Source organism: Choloepus didactylus, chromosome 1, assembly GCF_015220235.1.
Source record: "Choloepus didactylus isolate mChoDid1 chromosome 1, mChoDid1.pri, whole genome shotgun sequence".
NCBI lineage: Eukaryota > Metazoa > Chordata > Mammalia > Pilosa > Megalonychidae > Choloepus > Choloepus didactylus.
The window spans coordinates 88272454-88283674 of NC_051307.1; the positions used below are offsets into that span (position 1 = coordinate 88272454).

Genomic DNA, 11221 nt, shown 5'->3' on the forward strand with positions numbered 1-11221 from the left:
AAGGGTCACCACTGTTGTTCAGCATTGTACTGGAAGTTCTTGCCAGAGCAATTAGACAAGAAAAAGAAAAAAAAGGCAGCCAAATTGGAAAGGAAGAAGTAAAACTTTCACTATTTATAGATGACATGATCCTATATGCAGAAAATCCTGAAAAATCCACAACAAAGCTCCCAGAGCTAATAAATGAATTCAGCAAAGTGGCGGAATACAAAATCAACACCCAAAAATCAGTAGTCCTTATATATAGCACCAATGAATAACAGGAAAAAGAAATCAAGAAAAAAATCCAAATGGTGGAACTGTAACCCATAACATTCTTTGAAATTTGCTATATAGCTACTTGTTAAATTGTAATTTGAAAGTTATCACTTTTTTGTATATATGTTGTTTCACAAAAAGGAAATAACTGAATCTATGCTACTATAACCCATAACATTCTTGGAAATTTCCTATATAACTACCTGTTAAGTGGTACTTTGAAAGTTATCACCTTTTTGCATATATGTTATATATAAAAAAAGAAAAAGAAAAAAAATCCATTTAAAATACCAACTAAAAGAATCAAATATCTAGGAATTAACTTAACCAAGGATGTGAAGAACTTACACATGGAAACCTACAAAACATCGCTAAAAGAAATCAGAGTAGACAAATAAATGGAATGACATTCAGTGTTCATGAGCTGAAAGACTAAGTGTCATTAATATGCCAATTCTATGCAAAGCAATATATAGATTCAACACAGTCCCAATAAAAATTCCAATAACCTTTCTGCAGAAATGGAAAAGGAATCATCAAAAATAGCAAAAGCCATCTTGAAAAAGAATGAAGTTGGAGGACTCACCCTTCGTGAACTTAAAACTTATTACAAAGCCACAGTACTCAAAACAGCATGGTACAGGCACAAGGACAGACTTAGAGACCAGTGGAATCAGAATGAGAGCTCAGAAATCAACCCTTATATTTATGGCCAACTGATTTTTAACAAGGGGGGCAAAGACCACCCAATTAGGAAAGAACAGTCTCTTCAACAAATGGTGCTGGGAAAACTGGATCTGCATATGGGGAGGGGGTGGGCCCACTACACCTTACACCTGAGTTAAAAAATCAACTCACAATGGATCAAAGACCTAAATATAAAAGCCAAAACTGTCAAACTCCTAGAAGAAAATGTAGGAAAGCATCTTCAGGACCTTGTGCTAGGCAATGAATGCAGACAGAAAATTCCTCAACAAAATACTGGCAAACTATATACAACAGCACATTAAAATAATTATACAATATGCAAGGGTGGATCAGCATAAGAAAATTAATTAATGTACTATACCACTTTAATAGAACAAAGGAAAACAACCACATGATCATCTCAATTGCAGAAAAGGCATATGACAAAACCCAACACCCTTTCTTGATAAAACACTTAGGAAACTAGGAATAGAAGGAAATTTCCTCAACATGATAAAGGGCATATATGAAAAGCTCTCAACTAATATCACATTCAATGATAATGACTGAAAGCTTTCCCACTAAGATCATGAATAAGATAAAGATGCCCACTGTCACCACTGTTATTCAACACTGTAGTGAAGTTCTAGCCAGAGCAATTAGGCAAGAAAAAGAAATAAAAGTTATCCAATTTGAAAAGAAACAAATAAAATGTTCCCTATTTACAGATGACATGATACAATATATAGAAAATCCTGAAAAATCCACACACACCAAAAAAGCTACTAGAGATAATAAATTCAGCAAAGTGGTGGGGTACAAGATCAACAAGAAGAAATTCATTATGTTTCTATAAACTAGTATTGAACACTATGAAGAGAAAATCAAGGAAAAATTCCATTTGAAATAGCAACTAAAAGAATCAATTATTTAGGAATAAATTTAACTAAGGATATAAAGGACTTATACACAGAAAACTATAAAACATTGCTAGCAGAAATCAAAGAGAACCTAAGTAAAAGGAAGGACATTCCATGTTCACGGATTGTAAGAAAATATAGTTAAGGTGTCAGTTGCACCCAAAGTAAATACAGATTCAACACAATCCCAATCAAAATTGCAACAGCTTTCACTGTAGAAATGGAAAAGTCAATCATCAAATTTATATGATGGGGTGAAGAGCTCCAAACAGTGAAAACCATCATGAAAAAGAACAAAGATGGAGAACTTACACTTCCCAATTTTAAAACTTATTACAAAGCTACAGTAATCAAAACAGCATTGTAATGGCACAAGGACAGACTTATAGACAAAAAGAATTGAATTGAGAGTTCAGAAATAAACCCTCTCATCTATGGCCAATTGATTTTTCACAAGGGTGCCAAGTCCACTCAATAGGGAAATGACTGTCTCTTCAACAAATGGTTCTGGGGAAACTGGATAGCTATACGCCAAAGAATGACAGTGGATTCCCAACTCGCACCATATACATAATTTAACTCAATTGGATCAAAGACCTAAATATAATAATCAAAACTATAAAACATAGGGAAGGATCTTCAGTACCTTGTATTAGGCAATGGTTTCTTGGCCTTTATACCAAAAGCATGAGCAACAAAAGACAAGACAGATAAATGGGACTTCATCAAAATCAAAATTTATGCCTCAGAGGACTTTACCATGGAAGTAAAAAGACAACCTACAGAATTTAGAAAATATTTGGCAACCACATATCAGATAAGGGTTTAATATCCAAAGAAAATTTAAAAAAAAAAAAAAAAACACTAAAATTCAACAGAAAGGCAACCCAAACTTTAAAAACAGCAAAAGACTCAAATAGACATTGCTCCGGGGAAGATATACAAATGTTCAATAAGCATGTGCAAAGATGCTCAATATTACTAGCCATTAGGGAAATGTCATTTCACACCTAATAGAATGGCTACCATTCAAAAATGGGAAATAACAAGTGTCATTCATTCCTGGTGGCAATGTAAAATGGTGCAGCTGCTGTGAAAAACAGTTTGGTGGTTCTTCAGAAAGCTAAGTACTGTATGGAACTACCATATGACCCGGCAATGCCACTATTAGGTATATACCGAAAGAATTGAAAACACAAATTTGAACAGATATTTTCACATCCATGTTCATAGCAGCATTACTACCATTGCCAAAAGATGCAAGCAATCCAAGTGTCTATCAACCAATGAATGGATAAATCAAATGTGGTATATACATATGTGGCACCCCTTGGCCTGGACAAAATAGGCCTGTGGACCTTGGCACACAGCAGTCTGCATGACCTAGGCAGTTAATGTTTAACCCATCATCTTTGTAAGCCAGTAAAGAGAAAAAGGGTAAATTGTAACTTTACACGGGAAGTAAGCAGGAGGTGAGAAACTCTTGGTCTCAGGAAAGAGCAAGAATGTTAATCCAGTCTACCTGCTTCCTAGCCCCCAAGTGTTACCACTCTTGTGGTTACTTACAAAGCCCCATCCTATAATTCTTTCCTTCCTGCACCACCCCCATGTCACAGGATGCTCTCCCACCCTTAGGAATGTCTTTGTCTTAAACCCTTATAACTGGCTTGCAGTCCTTTTTCAATTGCGTGGCCAACTTCCCTGCAAAAGCAGTACCCACCTGGCGAGAGAAAAGCAGTTTGTTTGATTTCTGCTGATTTCTGCCTCCCTGTGATTAAGCCCCAAATAAAGTTCATGTTTCAGAAAATGCTCTGCATCTTCTTTGGTCTTTTCACTGGCAAAGCCCCCTTGGGCTGTGATAACATACACTAGAATATTATTCAACCATAAAAAGGAACCTAATACACGCAACAATGTGGATAAACCTTGAAGACATCATGTTGAGTGAAGTAAGCCAGACACAAAAGTACAAATATTGTATAATCTCACTGATTTGAAACAATAATAAGCAAACGTGTAGAGTCAGAATTTAGTCAGGGCACAAGGTGGGGATAGGGAATGGGAAGTTAACGCTTAAAATGTACAGGGTTCCTATTTGGAATGACGGAAATGTTTTGGTAATAGATGGTGGAGATGGTACCACAACATTGTGAACACAAGTACAACAGTGAAGTATGTATCTGAGTATGATTAAAAGGAGAAATGTTAGATTGTATATATAGTAACAGAATAAAATTTAAAAAAAAAAAATCCATACAACTACACTACACAGTGAACCCTAAGTTAAACCATGGACTTTCATTACTAATATAATTATAAAAATGTGCTATCATCAATTGTAACAAATGTTCCACAACAATGCGAGGTACTAGTGATGGGGTGGTATATTGGAATCCTGTATTTTATACATGATTGTTCTGTAAACCCACAACTTCTCTGATAATGAAAAAAAATTACCAAAAAAAGATAGTAAAGAAGCTATCCAAGACTATTTACAGTCATGTGAAAAGGACCCAGGAGCCAAACTAAAGAAGCTCCCACTGGCCAAAGGGACAACTTGAGTTTCTATTAGAAAATGAATTGCAATAGACTGAAACCCACCAAAACTATTAAAATGTAATAGTTTATAATATTAAACAAACTGGTTACTATCTGAACCAACTATCTTGAAAACTGGGTAAATACAAGTATTTATCTTGCCTTTCCCATTTGAACCTCACCACTCAGGAAGCAAATGGTAGATGAAGGGGACTCATCTCCTTATAAAATTATTCCAGCTAATAAATGAAAACACAATGACAGAATTGGAATATCTATTCTAATATTTTGCAAGCTTGAATGAACTGACGGATCTTGACATTGAGCATCAACAGTTGCTAACAACAAAAAAAGAGCAAAAACCAGACATTATGAGCCTCTTCACAAAAGAACACACCACCACCTACAGTTACCAAAGGAATAGAATCTCAGTATGATACCCCTGGATCCAGCAGCCAATCTCCAGGAAATGCAGAGGACAGAGAAATATGCTCAACTGCCCCATAATGTGCAAATACCAGACTGTGGGAAACTCCACAGGTCAAAAAGCCTAAGTTCTTAAACAGATAAACTGTAAGGAAAAGACTTAAAAGATGTATGAAGTTTTTTTAAAACAAAATCATATCTGGGTGCTAAAGTCATAAAGAAACAAAAGGACGTGATGACTTTTTATCAAGTGGTTTTCTGTATCTGTTTTATTTTACAATAAAAATGTTTTTTAAAATGCAAACAGAAATAAACAATTATGTTTACAGCTGCCTATAAGCTCTTGACTAGCTTTGTCACATGCCCTGAACTATATATAGCTCATTCACTAACTGTTTTCTATTATTGTGAGTTCAAATCCCCCAACAAATCCCCAACCCCATCTCCATCATAGCCTGCTATTTGTACCCTCCCTTTCTGCTCTAAGTAATGTGGCCCCTATAGCTACTGTTAACACATTTACAGCTAAGTAGAAAAGTGCTCAGATTTCAGACATAGCAACAGTGTTTCTCAACTATTTTTAAACCAAATGCCTTAGAGAAATGTAAAACTATCACATGTGCAAACTTACGCACACAAACATACATACAAGCATACACATGTGTGTGCTCAAAGTAGTATACCACAAAACAAATATTTTGCATATCACCATAGGCCGAGAAGATTGTGTTGAATCTTATTTTTGTGTTATGTCTATTGTGAAAATGACCTTAATTTTCCAAATTTCAAGCTAAAATCCTGAAAATTTTTTCAAAGTATAACTGCACCCACTTCTGCCCCCACCAGTACTATTACCACACGAGATTCTAATTCATCCTCCCTAGCAGGGTGTGTCTCCACCAGCACTCTGCTGAAAATCATACTTGAAGGACACATATACAAGAACACAGGATGACAGTGATATTAAAAGCTACCTTTATAAACCACTATGTGCCCGACACTTTATATATACATTTCTCTCTATTCCTTACAAAACCTGCAAGGTAGGTATCATTATGCACCGCATTTTATAGATAAGGTATAAGGCAAACTAACAGAGAGAAAATCAGAGATTCCAAGGTCACTCACCTAAATAAGCAATATAATAAAATATAAAGCTTCCCGTACATGGAAATATCTGGGAGTGTTCCACGGATATACCATTTCAGGCCAGAGTAAAAATAAAAGGATCTGTCTGCTTGTAGACATATCCAACAATCTGGAAGGCCCTGAGAAAGTGGGATGGCCTAGTGGAAATAGCTCCAAACTAGGAGCTAAGGAACTGGACTTCCAATCCTGGTTCTATCAAGAAGAGGCTGTAATATCTTGGCCAAGCACTTCATCTTCTGGGCCTCAGTTTCCTCATCTTAAAATGAAGAAGAGTGACAAGCTCTATTCTAAGGCTCAAGTAGTAGGATACCTTGATCTGATCAAGAGTGATTTCCAGAGCTGTTGACATTAAAGGAATAACCTGGAAATGTAAAATGGAAGGCAATCTCAGGCACAGGAACTTCTGGATGGCTCAAAAGCAGGGAATTTGAGGGCAAGAAAGCCATAAATAGGCATGGTTAAGTTAAATGAAGAAATGTGCCTCCAAAGGAAGAGATGTTTATTTGGGGCAAAATCTATATTTTCTGTAGCACACTATATATTTTAACATGTATGGTCAGTTTATTCAAACACCATAATTACAGGGAACTTTGAATAAGGAGTGAGATCTGGTTGGCTTGTACAAGTTAGCATTAAACCCCGATACTTATCTCAAAGTAATTTGGGCAGAGAATAAAAATGTATTTGTAAACCCCCCCCCGAGGGACTGGGGAAAAAATGTGGAAATATTAAACTTCCCCACCTGGGGAATTACTGATATTCTCACAAGCACTGAGAACTACCAATTTAGAAGGCCAAGCCCTTGATCTTGGGGCTTGCCCTTATGAAGCTTGTTACTGCAAAAGACAATCTAAGCCTACTTATAATTGTGCCTAAGAGACTCCCCCAGAGAACCTCTTTGTTGCTCAAATGTGCCCCCCCCCCAAGCCCACTAAGGAGGTAAACTCACTACCCCACCCCGGCCTCCACATGGGACATGACTCCCAGGGATGAGCCTGAACCTGGCATTGTGGGCTTGAGAAAAAAGGGGGACAAGATATGAAACAAAATAGTTTCAGTGGCTGACAGATTTCAAATGGAGTTGAGAGGTCATTCTGGAAGTTATTCTTATGCATTATATAGATATCTCTTTTTAGTTTTCAGTGTATTAGAACAGCTAGAAGGAAATACATGAACTGTTAAACTGCAACCCAGTAGCACTGATTTTTGAAGACAACTGTATAACTATTTAGCTTACATGGTGTGACTGTGTGATTCTGAAAACCTTGTGGATCACACTCTCTTTATCCAGTGTATGGACAGATGGGTAAAAAAATAGGAACAAAAATTAAATGAATAATAGGTGGGAGAGGATGTTTGGGTGTTCTTCTTTACTTGTATTTTTTAGTCTTTTTTTTTTTTGGAGTAACAAAAATGTTCAAAAATTGATTTTGGTGATGAATGTGCAACTATATGATGGTCCTGTGAACAACTGATTGTATACTGTGAATGTGAATATATCTCAATATAACTGAATTGGAAAAGAAAAAAGGAAAGGAAAGAAATGCGTCTCTTGCAGAAATGGGCAAATGTATATACAAAAATTAGTAAAGGGGAAAATATTCATGTTCACAGTAATAAATTCATGTAAAGTATATGTATGACTGTTGGACAGACAATGCTCTTGCTGCTGTTTAAAGAGTTCCATGCCAAGGATAGGCTTCAATAAAACACTTAAGCAAATAAAACAATCCCTCAAAGTTTGTGCTGGCCACACCTTCCACAAACCCTGCTACGGGAACCTCAACACTTTGCATGCGGAGGTGGCACTTAGAATTAAAGTCTTATTTCTCAAAGTCCTACTGCTATCAGTTAGTATTATTTCAAATATAACCTACTTGATGTTGAGTATTATGTTAGGAACCATAAAACTATACAAAGAAATATAAAGCATGGGTCCCAACCACAGAGAGCTTAGTATGATATGTAAATAAAGCAAACAAAACAATAATTTAATAAGACAGCTTTGAGTGCATGTCTGTGTGTACATGTATATGTACCCTTTGGTTTGGAATTTAAATAATATTTTCCCCCAGAAACAATACCACAGAAAATGGTTAGATTTCCTGGTTGCTCCCAAAAGTTAGTTAATGCATATTTATCTGAGCCTCAGCAGTTTTTCTTAATGCCCAAAGTGATCCTCAATCAGGTTAAGGAGCTGATAGCAAGGTGGTACTATATAGCTGGAAAAAGTATAACAAATATTATGACACAATTTTACACTTAAAAATGAAAAACTATTTTTCATGATACAAAAAACTATTTTCATTAAACAAAATTAGCAAGTATGTAGTAGCTGTAACTTATATACAAGCACTATCCTTATATTTTGAATTTCCTTATACATAGTGGTTCCTAACCATTTTACAATAGACTTGTATGTTATGATCAGTGGTAGTGTGTGTCTCAAGTAATTTATTCCTAATAATAGTTAACCTAGAGAAGTTTATGAATGACTTCTTTTAATAAACAAGAGCAAAATCAACATCCTTTCAATTAATACAACTATTTTTCATGATATAAAAAACTATTTTCATTAAACAACTGTATTCCAATATGCTTTCTTGAACACAGGAAATTAACGTTAAGTTACTTATGACCCTAAACTATTCAATAGGAATGTACTTTATCATTTTTATAAGAAAACACAAGTTCTGACTCGAGATTCCAGGAACATATCTCCCCTGATTCATGTGCCCTAACCTCTTCTCCCTTTAATCCCCCACTCTCCCAAAATAATCCCAACCAAACTGCAGTCCAAGCATGTAGTGACCAGCCCTCCATTACAACTCATTAATCCCACAGTCGGAGGAGGGGGAAAAGCAGAGGCAGTTCTGACAATTAAAACTGGGGAATTCTAATAGCTTCCAAAAGAAGAAAAAACGAGGGAGACTTCTACAGGGTCAAACAGAAAGTAAAAAGAATTATCTCTAAAATTATTTGTAGCAGGGGTGCATTCTAGAAGAATAGAGGTCCCCTCAGTTCGGAGGTCCTCAGAGATGCAAACAATCCTCTTGAAAAAACCAAGGAAACACCTTAATGTGGCCTCCAAATTGTGCTGGGAGTATTGTGTTGGGAAAGGGACTATTTTTTAATCTCATCCTTTTTTATTTATTTCGTTTGCATACTTTATAATATACAATACCAGGCACGCCTTGTTTCTAACTAACTCATCAACAATGACAGAAACCAATCAACGTCTGAAAATGCTTCGCTTCTTCAAAAAAACAGCCAATGGCCTCTAAAGAGTAGAGGAGGAGGCGGGGTGAGACACAAGCGAGTGTTCCGGAAGAAGTTACGGAAAAGACCGTATCTATTTACAGTGGTATTTACACATTATCTATAATGTACTGATAGGGTACAAATTAAAAATATTTGGAAGTTACTGATGTTGTCAAACATTTAAAGCAGTGAAAAGTATTAAATGGACATTCCACCATCAAGGTATAAGTAAAATCTGTGAAACGTCAGTGTACAAAGTATGCAATTTTTGAGTTCTACTCCTGTTACTTCTTCTAACAGAACATTTGACACTTCATAGTCATTCTGACATCCAATCCTTATTACTTCTTTCTTCGGGAGAGACTTCCAGCATTTCGTAGGGACTTATGCACGCTACCTTGCATAGGAATCAAAAGATCTTTTAAGTGCTCAGAAAGTTTCCAACTATTTCCCAAAATGAAAGTACTTATCCAATGATTTTAAATATCTCTGCTCCACTCTTAAATGGTCCTTTCCCCATTTCAACTATAAACCAACTGGAACACTTAAATCAGACAAACATTCCTCATTCTTCAAATGGCTCACCCTTCCCTCCCCTTTACACTCCTACATACCACTCCCGTTAGGGAGAATAAACTCCCTCCACACTTTCAAATCAAATTCTTTTTCCTCCAGAACTCCTCTCAGGGTTTCTTTCCCTGTAACAGCATGACCCCTCCGATTTCAAGGATTTTACTGCTCATGGGAACGCAGAGATCTTCCCTCTCTCTTCATCTCTCGCGCAATCCATTAGTACTAGCAGGATCATTCGACACACCCCTGTTTGCGTAGGTATCGCCGAGTTTCTGTGATCTCCGCCCTAAAGACCTCTGATTTGTTTAGCTCCTACCTCCCAACCCCGACTCTAAGTTTGTTCAGGGCCTCAGAACAGAGGCCAGGCAGATTCTCTCCGACATCAGCAGATGCGTACGGAGACAGGCCCCAGCAGGCCGCTTTCAGAAAACAAGGCCCTGTGGACTCGACTGACCCGGGGGCCTTCCACGCTCGCTCCCGGAGGAGAAACGTTTTAGGGGCTGGACCCCCAGACTACCGTGGCTGCGAGGAGGCAGACCGACTCCAAGGTTGCACGGTGAGATCCCGAAGCACTCCGGCGGGGCCACTAGACAAATGGGACACCAGAAACAGGCCTGGTAGGTGAAGGGAGGCGGGTCAAGGGCCGGATCCCGGACTGAGGAAAGAGGCGGAGAGGGGTGGGGACCCGAGTGTGGCTGACTTCGGGGGTGACCGTTAAAGGACTCCGGGAGAGGAAGAGTTGGGGTGCGTCCTCCACTCACCTGGAAGCGGCTACCGCCGGAGGCTCCAGGCCCCCCACCCCTACCCAATTTAAGCCACGTCAGCTCGGAAATCCTGTACACCTACTATTGCCGCGCCCCGCGAGGTACTCAACCACTCTCAGTTGGGACGGAAAATAGGATTAGGACATTGACCAATCAGGGCTATCGGCAGAGCGTTACCAGGACTACCAGGCACGCCTTGTTTCTAACTAACTCGTCAACAATGACAGAAACCAATCAACGTCTGAAAATGCTTCGCTTCTTCAAAAAAACAGCCAATGGCCTCTAAAGAGTAGAGGAGGAGGCGGGGTGAGACACAAGCGAGTGTTCCGGAAGAAGTTACGGAAAAGACCGGAAATGCGGGGAGATAGGACGTTCTGGGAAAGGTCAGGTGTTTCCACAGTGAAATGGGTTTGCGGGTTTCATCTGTTTTTTTCGCTGCGTTGAATATGACTGACCCAGCTTCGGAGACTTTGGACTGCGGGTCTCAACTACCTTTAGGTTTATTGAATGAGCTGTGAGAAGGGAATGGGAAAATGGGTTTTATTGGAGTCGAAGGAAACCGTTTTGGTCGTCTAGTATGACCTTTTCATTTTACTGATGAAAAGTGAGAACCAGGAATGTAAGCCGTGCGGTTGCTGGGCGCCA

The 11221-nt window shown here is 38.2% G+C and overlaps 1 protein-coding gene across 1 annotated transcript in view; it reads right to left on the reverse strand.

The window, feature by feature from the left end:
• LOC119534322 (golgin subfamily B member 1-like) overlaps positions 1-10695 on the reverse strand; it is a 37302-nt gene extending 26607 nt beyond the window's left edge. Inside the window, exon 1 of the mRNA XM_037836532.1 lies at positions 10574-10695. The gene's annotated coding sequence lies outside the window, so the exon portion shown is untranslated. The remainder of the gene's footprint in view (positions 1-10573) is intronic.
• Between the last annotated feature and the right edge of the window lie 526 nt (positions 10696-11221).